Source organism: Pleurodeles waltl, chromosome 4_2, assembly GCF_031143425.1.
Source record: "Pleurodeles waltl isolate 20211129_DDA chromosome 4_2, aPleWal1.hap1.20221129, whole genome shotgun sequence".
NCBI lineage: Eukaryota > Metazoa > Chordata > Amphibia > Caudata > Salamandridae > Pleurodeles > Pleurodeles waltl.
The window spans coordinates 835,377,889-835,390,039 of NC_090443.1; positions in this window are offsets into that span (position 1 = coordinate 835,377,889).

A 12,151-nucleotide genomic window follows, 5' to 3' on the forward strand; every position below is an offset into this window, starting at 1 on the left:
CTGCTGTACTACCAACTTCGGCAACATGCCGCACCTTACACCCCACCTTTACTGCTGCGCCTCCCAGACTACCACCATTAAAAATCATACTCTTGTCCCCGCCCCCGGCCTCCTGATCACTTGTCTTTATACTTCCACTCTGGCGTGTGCCCCGCCTTTCATAACAGGTGTCCGTGCAAGGTGGGATACAGACCTCTCCTAAACACTTTCAGACAAACAATGGGACTATTGCTGCAGCCAACTATAGCGCCTCTCCCCCAACCACAGATTGCAACTCATACACATTAAATACTTACACCACATTTATCGAAATCTTTTACAACTTTTCAAAATAGGCTTAGCCCCAGATGTGAGGTGCATCAGATGCAGGGAAGAGCAGGCTTCCTTCTTGCACTTAGCATGGATATGCCTGCCAATACTGCCATTTTGGGAGGGGGTCTTTAACACCATAACTGGACAAAACACATCTAGGACGCCTTTGCTGGCACTACTAGGCCACGTGGCGCTGAAACCTGTCAATTGCTGGGGCCTCACAGCAATGTTACTCTTGATAGCAACAAGAGAGTGGTCATGCACTTGGAAAGGCGCCCTTCTCCCACTTGGGAGCAGGATGTCACATACCACCAAGAACAATTAGATGAACATGGTGAACTGTTATCACCTAGCTCCCATCCCAAAGATATATGGGGCCCCTTCCACTCTTATCTTTACACCCACAACAGACCTATTTCTCCCATAATCATGTCAAATACCACCACATTACAGATAGTGGGATAGATAAATGTGAGACTAACTTGCACATCAGCTCCTGCCGTAGCACCTTTAACCAGAATGTGCAGCCTGAGGGCCGACTACAGGCAGAGACTGGTAAACATTAATCCATACATTTCTTTGGCCCCTAAAACTCGCCCTTAACTAACGACAATGCTTTCAGTCGGGGACCCACTAATGGGGTCTAGAGGGTCATATTGTAACTTATGCTACATGTATGGAACTGTGTTGTGTGCCGACAAACAACTTGTGCTCAGTGACTGTACCTCAAGTCATTTTTTGTAATTGTTTATATGCAATCAATAAAATAATTTTAAAATGTTGGAGATGTACTTTTTAGCTGAACATGACTAGGTAGTGAAAAACTCTTCAATTTGTTTTTCAATACTGCAAAGCCTGTCTCTACCATAGGATTACATTGGGATTGACTTAAAACATCTTCTTAGAAAGTTGTCATTTTCTTATTTTACCCATTCTGTACCTTAGTCTGTCTCTGAATACATGTCTGGGATAGGCTGGGTGACAGCTACACTTTATGAATTCCCTCTAGACAGCCACAAACACAGGACACTTAGCTTCATCTGCATTCATCTGCATACTTAAGGGTCTTCCTGGGTAGAGGGAATGGAGGTAAACTTCAAAATGTGGTGTTCTCCCTCCACACAAAAGACTGATTACCCTCACAGATAGCCTGGCACCCTTGTGCACTTCATAGAACTCCTTTGAAGATTCCCCTACACCACAGGCCTTTTTGGGTATAAGTACAGGACCCTAAACCCTACCAAACTAGTTCATTTTGGGGTTCTGAGGAGACTCTGCAACCAAGAGGAGCTGCGCTGCCAGGAGGGACTACCACTTTGCCATTTGCTTAGCTGTGTTGGCCTGCTGCATACTACTTGATGTGCTGCTAGGAGTGACTGCCACTTTACACTGTGCTCTGCTATGTTGGTCTGCTGCCTCTGCAGACACGGTGCACAATGGCGGTAGTTAGGGGAACTAGCGTCAACATTTTTAATGCTATTTCGGAGCTTTGCAGGATCAACGTCAACAATTTTGACGCTAATCCTGCAAAGCCTATAGAGGCCCATTATAAATAATGGTGTGCCTCATTTAAACGCCAGCTCTGACCAGGCATTAAAAGTGCCAAAAAAATGAGCCATTTTTTCGACCCCCAGGGGGAATGCCCTCTTTGCACACATTATGCATGGCGCAGGCATAATATAGCGCAAAGAATTACAAAGTGGTGCAATGCACACATTGCACCACTTTGTAAATATGGCACAGCATTTTTTGTCATCTAACGCCACATTAGCATAAAAAAAATGAAATGATGCTAATGTGTCGTTAGGATGCTCTTAAATCAGCCCCTAAGTCTAAGATCCTTACACAAATACTTTGCTTCTGCAGAAGCAAAAACTTGGCTTGGCCTCCTCCCCACCACACTTGGGGCCAGATGTAGCAAATTAGCAATTTGCGACTTGCAAATTGCGAGTCCCTGCGACTCGCAATTTGCAAGTCGCAAATTGCTATGCAGTACGGTGTCTCAGACACCGACTGCAACTCGCAATGGGGTCGCAATGACCCACCTCATGAATATTCATGAGGTGGGTCACAAATTGCGGCCCCATTGCGAGTATAGGCACTCGCTAACATAGAGGCCTGCTGACGTCAGCAGACCTCCATGTTAGCGACCTGCTTTTAAATAAAGCATTTTTTTTTTTTTGAAGTGTAGCCCGTTTTCCTAACAGGAAAACGAGCTGCACTTAAAAAAAAACGAAACCTTTAGTTTCGGTTTTTTTTCAGGGCAGGGAGTGGTCCCTTGGACCACTCCCTGCCCTGAAAAAATATTTTGGGCTCCAGTCACAAACTGGAAGGGGTCCCATGGGGACCCCTTCCAATTTGCGACTGGGTTACCATCCACTTGAAGTGGATGGTAACTGCGATGCCATTTGCGACCGCATACGCGGTCGCAAATGGTATTGCATCCCAATGCGACTCGCAAATAGGAAGGGAACACCCCTTCCTATTTGCGAGTCTGAAATGCATTTTGCGAGTCGGTAACGACTCGCAAAATGCATTTCTGCATTGGGATACGCGTTTAGCGAGTCGCAAACGGCAAATTTTGCCGTTTGCGACTCGCTAAACGTTTGGTACATCTGGCCCTTGGAGCCTAACAGAACTGCCATGTGCTATCAAAACGGCACACACACATTACTGCTTCAGGCTTTCTTCTCTCAACATTTCAGCACATACAGAAACCAACTCATTGGTCAATCATAAAAACCTGTTTTCCCACTTGCACTCCTCTCACTCCATAATCATATGGATAGAATGTATTCTGTTATTCAGGACATAACTATTCAAGCTTCCAGCAACTAGGGGCAGCGCTTGCCAGTCCCTCCTATTTTCTCATTCCCTTCTAACAATGTGAGTCTCCCATAGTTAGTTGAAAGGTTCATGCTGGGTGATTCCTATCCCCTCTCATCAGGTGGGGCCTAGCTGCCCTGGCAAACACTGTACAGCTATGAAGCTTGAAGACTGCTAAGTTCATATAGGAAAAAACAGTCAAGAAAGAATGGTGCAGATTTCACAAGCCAACAGACAGCAGTGTCTCCTTCAAGATTCCCATAGTCAAGAAGACCGAAAAGGCCTGGTACTAAACTCTTTTGCCTGCAATAAATAAAACCATCGCTGACTTCACAACCACTGTCGGAGCACTAGTCATCTTGCACCTGCTCTGTAGCAATCCCCTATTTTCCAGTGTCCCTCCTATTCATCTGGCTCCAAACAAGAGTGTCCTGCATGCCTCTGTCAAGCTCATCAAAAAACTACAAAATGCATTAACCAACTCTAAAGAACTTTATTTACTGTGTTTACATCCTCTTATATTCCTCGAAATTTACTGCATCGCTCAAGATAGTTACAACCAACACCACTTCACCACTCCAAGCTGAAAAACACATGATGAAATGGAAAGAGAACGGCAAGCATTAACATTATACACAGAACCTTTCTAATGATAAAAAAGGTGCTGTAAGATATTGGGTTACTAGTTAAGGGGGTTGAGAAACCACCTCTAATAACAATCCTTGCCAGGATGACCATCAAAAGTCACTAAATGAACCAGTGCTTAACCTTTTGGTAGCTTGACATGAAAGCAGTCAGGCTTAAAGTAGAGATAATGTGCAAAGTATTTATGCAGTCCTCAAACAGTAATGAAGTGAAAACACAACACAAGGACAATCCCAAAACAATTTAGAGCAATCTAAGTAATTTCTAATAAATAGAATGACACAAAAAGGACAAAAATCCAGTTAGTAAAACCAGAGTTATGAGTGTTTACATCTTAGAGAAAAATAGTGCCAAAAAGAACAAAGTGACAACCACATTTATCTCATCTCACTAGACAGGGTCAAAGTTACAAGTTCACCGCAATGGTCCATGGCTCCGATATAGGAACGAGGATCTTCCCACTGAAGAATTTGCCTTCTTACTTCAAAGTCGGTATGAAGGTTGAAAGTCTTTGATGGAGTCCCACGACCAGTTGATCTGGAAAAGTTGTCTTTACACAATGATCAGGTTCCGCTTGGTATTGAAGTCAGTGAAGTCAGTGAAGCCACTGATGGGTGCTGCTCGGCATCAGAGTTGGTGAAGCCGTTGACTAGGTGCTGCTTGACATCAGAGTTGGTGAAGCCATTGATTTTGTGCTTCTTCACATCAGTGTACGGGAAGTCATCTATCGGGTGCCATACGCCGTTGAAGATGGTGCGGGCGTCATCTAGGTGTTGTGTGGTGTTGCTCCATTTCGCCCAACATCAAGTCCTGTGAAGCTTTCAGTTAGGATGGAAGACATGCACTTTGACACCAGCCAAGGTTCTAGCACTTTGATGCTAACACATGGGGGTCAAGACTTACTCTCACAAAGACCAGCAGAGAGGTCCAGGGCAGCTCCAGTTTGGTCTGGTCAACAGGAAAACAAGGAAAGCTCTGAAAACATGTTGTATCCCTGTAGTTCACAAAGAAGGTCAGCCAACAGCCCTTGGAGTCACTTCTGGGGTTCTGGGTACCAGGCAAGCGGGTACAGTCTTCCTTCAGGTTTCAGAAAGCAGGGCAGTCCTTCTTTTGAATCTCCACAAGTACAGGAGTATTGTGATTCAGGTCCTGTGCCTGCCTGTGGGTGGGGCATCTCCCTTGTCTAACTCGAAACTTGATTCTGGTCAGATCTCCTTCCCCTGTGCTTGGCTGCAGTTTGTGTAGCGAAACAGAGGGCAGGCTGGCCCAGGTGTAAACTGCATTTGTCTGTGACTGGGTAGGTATCTTCTGAAGTCAGCAAGAGGCTGGGTACAGCCTTCAGGTTACCTTTTTTTAGCCCAGGGCCAGGCTGGATATGAGCCCCAGACTGTCCAGCCCATGAAAGGAAATCTTTTCTCTACACACGGGACTCTTTGTCCACTCATTGGGAGGAATATACATCACTCCATAGGATAGCCATTAACAGCCAAATGACTCCGGACACTGGCAGAAAGGCACATTTGATTTATGCAGAAAAATTGCAACTTTCTAAAAGTTTCCTTTTTTAAATATTAATTTAAAATCCGACTTAACAACGAAAGAGGATTTCAAATTACAATTAAAATGTGTGGAAGAAATATTTCTCTAGCTGGATCTAAACTGCAGTTCTGCTTTAGCGGGTGTTTTTTGTATAGCTATTTTAGCCATGTTTTTTAGGCACGTTATTTTAGCAACTAGGCCTGCAGCTCGTGCACTTTACCCGGTTATATTTAATTCAGCTTTATTTTATTATTTTAGCATAGGCCACATTTGCGGTGTTGTTTTATTTTCTTTATCTTTCGCCCAGGAAAGCATTGTGTTTCTAGCAAGACATTCCTTTCACTTTGTGCTTAACTCAAGGCTGCAGCAAGATAGAGTTACCAGCAAAGTGGTACATTCAATCAATCAATCAATCAATCAGTTTTTATTAAGTGCAACTACTCACCAGTGAGGGTCTCAAGGCACTGGTGGAAGGGCTAGGACTCATTCGAAGAGCCATGTCTTGAAGTTCTTCCTGAAGATGGTGAGTGATGGACTTTGTCTGAGATGAGTGGGTAGGTTGTTCCAGCTCTTGGCTGCGAGGTAGGTGAAAGACCTTCCTCCGGTGGAGGTTTTCCGGATGTGTGGAATGGTGGCTAGCGACTGTTGGGTGGATCGGAGGGGTCTGGTGGGGTTATGGAAAGAGATGGGATGATTCAGGTAGGCTGGTCCGGTGCTGTGAAGGGCTTTGTAGGTGTGGGTGAGTATTTTGAAGTTGATTCGCTTCTCCACCGAGAATCAATGGAGGAGTCTTAGGTGTTGGGAGATGTGTTCCTGTCGGGGGAGGCTCAGGACGAGTCTGACGGCAGCGTTTTGGATGAGTTGTAGTTTCCTGATGTTCTTTGCCATGGTGCTGGCATAGAGTGCGTTGCCGTAGTAGAGCTTGCTTGTTACTAGGGCGTGGGTGACTATCTTGCGGCAGTCGTCCGGGATCCCCTTGAAGATTTTGCGGAGTTGTCGGAGGGTGTGCCAGCAGGAAGAGGTGATTGCATTTACCTGTCGGGTCATTGTTAGGGAGGACTTGAGGATGATTCCCAGGTTAGGGGTGAAGTCAGTCCGAGTAAGTGGGATGCTGAGCGATGTGGGCCACCAGGAGTCATCCCAGGCTGAACTGGAGTTTCCGAAGATGATGCGCTCGGTCTTGTCTGAGTTGAGCTTGAGGCAGTTCTCCCTCATCCAGACAGTGACGGCTTTCATTCCGGTGTGAAAGTTCCTCTTGGCTTTGTCCGGGTCTTGAGTGAGGGGTATGATGAGTTGTGTGTCATTGGCATATGACAAGATGTTCATTCCGTGGCCTCTGACGATGGCTGCAAGTGAGGCCATGTACATGTTGAAGAGCATTGGGCTCAGGGAGAATACCTGAGAGGACTCCGCAGCTGACGTCTGTTGGTTTGGATATGAAGGGTGGGAGCATGACTCTGTGTGTACTTCTGGTGAGGAAGGAGTGAATTGATTGTAAGGCTTTTCTGCGGATTCCTATGTTATGGGGTCTGGTGCGTAAGGTGCTGTGGGAGACCGTGCACAGGCTGCTGAAAGGTCGAGGAGTTTAAGTGCTGCAGTGTGGCCTCAGACAAGGAGTCTGTGGATGTCATCGGTGGCTGCAAGAAGAGCTGTCTCCATGCTTTGACTGCTGCGGAAGCCAGAGTGGGAGGTATCCAGAGAGTTGTTTTCTTCAATGAATTGTCACAGCTGTTAGTTTATGGCATTTTTCAAGACTTTGGCCGGATAGGGTAGTAGCGAGATGGGCCGGAAATTCTTTAGCTCTGATGGGTCGGCTGTTGGTCTGTTCAGGAGAGGGCAGACTTCGGCATGTTTCCAATCATTGGGTAAGGTGGCTGTTTTGATAGAGCAGTTCAGTGTCTTGCAGAGTTCTGGGGCGTTGGATGCACTGGCTCTGTTGTGGATGTGGTGAGGACAGGGGTCTGTGGGAGCTCCGGAGTGAATGTTGTTCATGATGTTTTCAGTCTCTTCTGTGTTGAGTGTGGACCAGCTGTGGACAGTTTGGATGGGTTCTGGGTTACTGGGTTGGTCATAGGTTCTGATGCCGGGAGGGTTCTGTGGGAGGAAGCTGTCATAGATGTCCTTAATCTTGTGGTGGGAGAAGGTGGCCAGTTTGTCGCAGAGGTCTTGCGATGTGGCATGCTGGTGGCTTCGGAGGGTGGATTGGTGAATTTGTTGATTACCGTGAAAGTTCTCTTGTGTTGTGCGAGGAGCTGTTGATTGATTCCTGGAGTGCAGCTTTTTTTGCATTCTTGATGCGTCAGTGATGGGTGGCAGTGGCGGCTCTAAAGGAGGCGAGGTCTTCACTGGTTTTGCTGTTTCTCCATTTCGTCTCTAGGCGCCTGCAAGTGCACTTGGATTGTTGGAGTTCAGTGATGAACCAGCTGGCTGTGTTTGGGATGCGCTTGACCGAAGTTGATCGGAAGGAGGCTAAGTAATCGGCGCATTCGGTGAGCCAGGCGTTGAGTTTGCATACTGCGGTGTTGGTGTCATGAGTGGGGGTGCGGGTGATTTGGCAAGGGTCGTGGTGAGTTACTTATCTGTAATTTCATTCCATTTCCTGGGGGGGCCCTGGTGACACGGAGGCGGCTGTTTAGTGCAGTGATGGCGAAGTGCAGGCAGTGATGGTCGGTCCAGTACGGAATGGAGATATTCTTGATGGTAATCCGGTTGCTTGAGGTGAAAATGGGGTCTAGCGTGTGTCCTGCGGCATGCATGGGCATGGTGATTAGTTTTTGGAGTCCGGGGGTGGCGAGATTGTCGAGTAGGGAAATGGTGTTTTGGTCGTTGCGATCCTCGAGGTGGAAATCAGGAAGTGTACGTGTTCCATTGTGGTACAGTGTTCCTCTGTGTTGACCCCGATGCGGAGTGAGGACTTATGTACGATGGCCACTCCTCCGCCCGGACAGGATGGCCGGTCCTTCCTTAGGATGTTGTATCTGTCTGGGATTGCGAAAGCGATGTCTGATCTGGAGCTAGGGTTGGTCCAGGTCTCAGTTAGGAATGCGATGTCCAGACGGGTGGAGTTGATCCGGTCCCAAATTTCTGTGCTGTGCTTATGGAGGGAGCATATATTTAGAAAGAGGAACTTGATGAGGTCCGGGCGGGAGTCGGTGGTTTCAGGTTTGGGGTGTTCTGTGTGTTTGTTGTGGCTGAACCTGAGGTTGCAGTTCTGGCAGGAAAAAGGTCCGTGGGTGCACTGTGGCTCCAACATTCACAGCAGCATACACATTTTTACGTGGGGACATTTTCTCAGAACATCAGCTATTTTATTATAAAAACACTTCTCTGTCCCACACAAGTTAGAGTGATATTTCAGCCAGATGACTGCATGCTGATTGTTGACTGCCTTCGCAACAGCTGCTTTCTTAGATTGCCGGATCCCTGGTCTACACGGGGATGGTGTCTTTCCAGACAACAGGCTTCCCGGGGGGGAAACCTGAAGTGCGGATTAGGGCTTACCACATTGTGCTCCAATATATATTCGGTAGGAATCACATATATTATGCATAGTAACAGTGTGGTAGGACTTTTCCTGTGTGTCACTCTTCTTGTCACTATTTTGCTTCCAGCTTGATTTATCCTCCAAGTTATTGCATTTCATGCCATTTTTTCGAAGATGCAGTTAGTTCAATAAACATTATTGAATCATTCTCTGCCTCTGTTTGTCTTTGCATGTGTGAGACTAATGTAACTGACAGAAAAGTATGAGATCTGATACACCACGATTTCCCTGAGACGTCAATCTTGTCATGTGCCCGGTTGCCACAATCATCCCTGCCCTTGGGCAGAGGTGAGGCGCTGCTAGTGAGCCAGAAAACTGGATTAGGCTGATAGTTGTCACATGGTTTGGGACTAGCTCAGTTCCACACAATTCGGGTGATTCTGTCGCCCAAATGCAACAGCCTCATTAGGATAATGGGAGCCTGCATGACAGTGTCATCATGTAATACATTCCTTTTCTGTGGGAGAGCCAGACTTACTGTAGTGAAAAACGATTTTGGAAGTTTTTCAAGCCAGGACATGTGAAACTTTAATACACATGTCATAATTTTAAAATATCATGCACCTTGACCTGTGAGCATTTAGAGCCTACCTTATGGTGACTTATGCGTATTAAAAAGGAACATTGAGGCCTGGCAAAAGGTTTATCTTGCCCGATTGAAATGACAGCTTTACAACTGCACACACAGGCTGCAATGGCATTTACAGTTAGTCAAGTGGGTGTCAGAATGAATGCTGTATCCCACTTGTAGCATTTAAATAACAGGACTAGGTACATATAGGCCCTCATTACGACCCTGGCGGTCGGTGATAAAGTGGCGGTAATACCGCCAACAGGCAGGTGGTAATTACCGCCATATTATGACTATGGTGGTCATATCTCCGAAAGACAGCCAATGTACCACACCGACCGCCAGGGAGGAAACAACAGCCACCATGGCGGAAGCCGCCTACAGCCAGGCGGAACCATTCCGCCTACCATATTAAGACCAGACAATCAGCCACCTTTTCTGGTGCGGTACCAATGACATCAAAAACCTGAGGAAACAGAGCCCAGAAGAGAAAGGACTCACCATTGGAGACACAGGGAAGAACCACGCCACCATGGAACCCAAACTGCATGCATTTCCGATGATATTCTACATTCTGCTCCACCACGAACACCAGCGCCAGCAAAGACGACGACAGTGAGTACAGCCGCCTAGCACACAAGGGAGGGGGGGAGAAAAAGAGAGTGACACACACATATGCACCAAATACACCCCATACACTCACCCCATACACACAACCAGATGCACATAATAACAAGTTAATTCCCCTAAATCGGCTGAATAATGCAAGGTCAAAACAAATTTACTAAAGTCAGTGTAATAATATCAACACAGTATAAATAATAACTTAGCAATGTTACAGATATCTACAAATGTACAGAAAAAGGGACTCAGTTTGCGTGGGCCACATGGCCACAGGGCAAAGTCCAAGGCCCCACTTGTCACCTGCATCAACATGGAGAGAACAGTGCAGGAGCATCAGTTGGCAAATAGGCAGGCACCTCAGGGGGAGGGGGGCACCTCAGCCAGGAGCAGAAACAAGACCACTGGTTCTGGAGGGGAGAACATGCCCATTGCTCTTTGTCCTGGGGAGTGCAAGGCCACAGTCTCTCAAGTGGGTGACTTGCCCACTGGTTCTGGAGGGAGAACCATACCCTGTGCTTGGTCCTGGGGAGTGATAGGCCACAGTCTCTCAGGTGGGTGACTTGCCCACTGGTTCTGAAGTCGACAGGCTGCACAGCATCCCATAGAGGCAGGATTACATTGTGTTCGCCAGGCGGTGATGGCTGCAGTGCGCTGGTGGTGGTGGGAGGCTCCTGCACATCCCCTGCACCCTCAGATGGGTGCACTGTGGCATGCTGGTGGTGGTGGTGGGAGGCTTCTGCACATCCTCTGCACCATCAAAAGGATGCACTGTGGTGGTGCTGGTGGTGGTAGGAGGCTCCTGCACATCCCCTGCACTCTCCGATGGATGCACAACCATGGTTTGTGGTGGGGGTTCTGTGACAGATTCTGGTTCAGGCTCCTGGCCCTTCTTGCCTGCTGGTGCAGGCTCTTTGTCCTTTCAGCTGGCTGGTGCAGGCTCCTTCCCCTTCAGTATATGTGGCCTGGATTCCTTTCCACCACAAGTAGGTACGGATGGAACTGGGCCCGTGGACTGCGTGGCAGAGGTGCTTGGCTGGGTTCGTGATATGCTGGCGATACGTACAGGACGGGAAGGGTAGAGAAGAGATCAATGGTGGAAAGGAAAAGTTTCCTAGGGACATTGGGGCGGGAAGAGGGAGGAGGAAATGGAGTGGAGGATGAGGGAGTGGTTGTCGGAGGTGTATGTCGCTGGATTTGGATGCAGGTGCATGGGCTGTTGTGAGGTGGATGGCTATTAGGTGTCTGATGGCTGTTGGGTTTCTGAGTTCTTGCGTTTGTGTACTTTAGGAGGGGGGACAGACACAGTGGGAGAGGGCACAGGGGATGTGTGCATGGATGTTGTGGGGGTGTCTGCCTGTGAGGTATGTGTGTTCTTCTGGGTGTGGTGATGATGCAGGTAGTAGTTGATGAGGTTGTGCATGCAGATGTGAGAATGGACGTTACTGGGTGGGAGGTGGAGGATAGGGATACAGTGGAAATACTGGATGTTGATGTGTCTGCAACTGGATGGTGTTTGTGTGAGTGCCTGTGGACTGAAGTGTGGTGCTTGTGTTTGCCTGTGACACTCTTGGGTGTTGTTTTGTGTGCACACTCGTAGGTATGTGTGCTTGGGATAGGTTAGGGTTGAGGAGAATGGTACTGGGAAGTGGAAGTTGGAGAGGGGGCGGTAGAAACAGGGACAATGGCTCCCATCAGAGAAGGGGCCAGATCCTGGATCAATCTCTGTTGGGCCACCAATCCAGTGTGAATGCCCTCCAGGAATTAATTAGATTGTTGCATCTGGGCTGCCAGCCCCTGGAAGGCATTCACAATGGTTGACTGCCCTACATAGATGGATCTCAGGAGGTCAATAGCCTCCTCACTCAGGGCAGCAGGGCTAACTGGGGCAGTGCTTGAGGTGCCTGGGGCGAAGGAGATGCCCACCCTCCTAGGTGAGCGGGCACGGGCAACTCGATGAGGGGCTGCTGGGAGGGGGGTGCTGGTACAGGGTGGCGGCTGTAGCTGGGGTGGTCACAGAAGTGTCCGCCACCACCAGGGAGCTCCCATCGGAGGAGGTATCTGTGTCTGACGTGTCCCCTCCAGTCTCCACT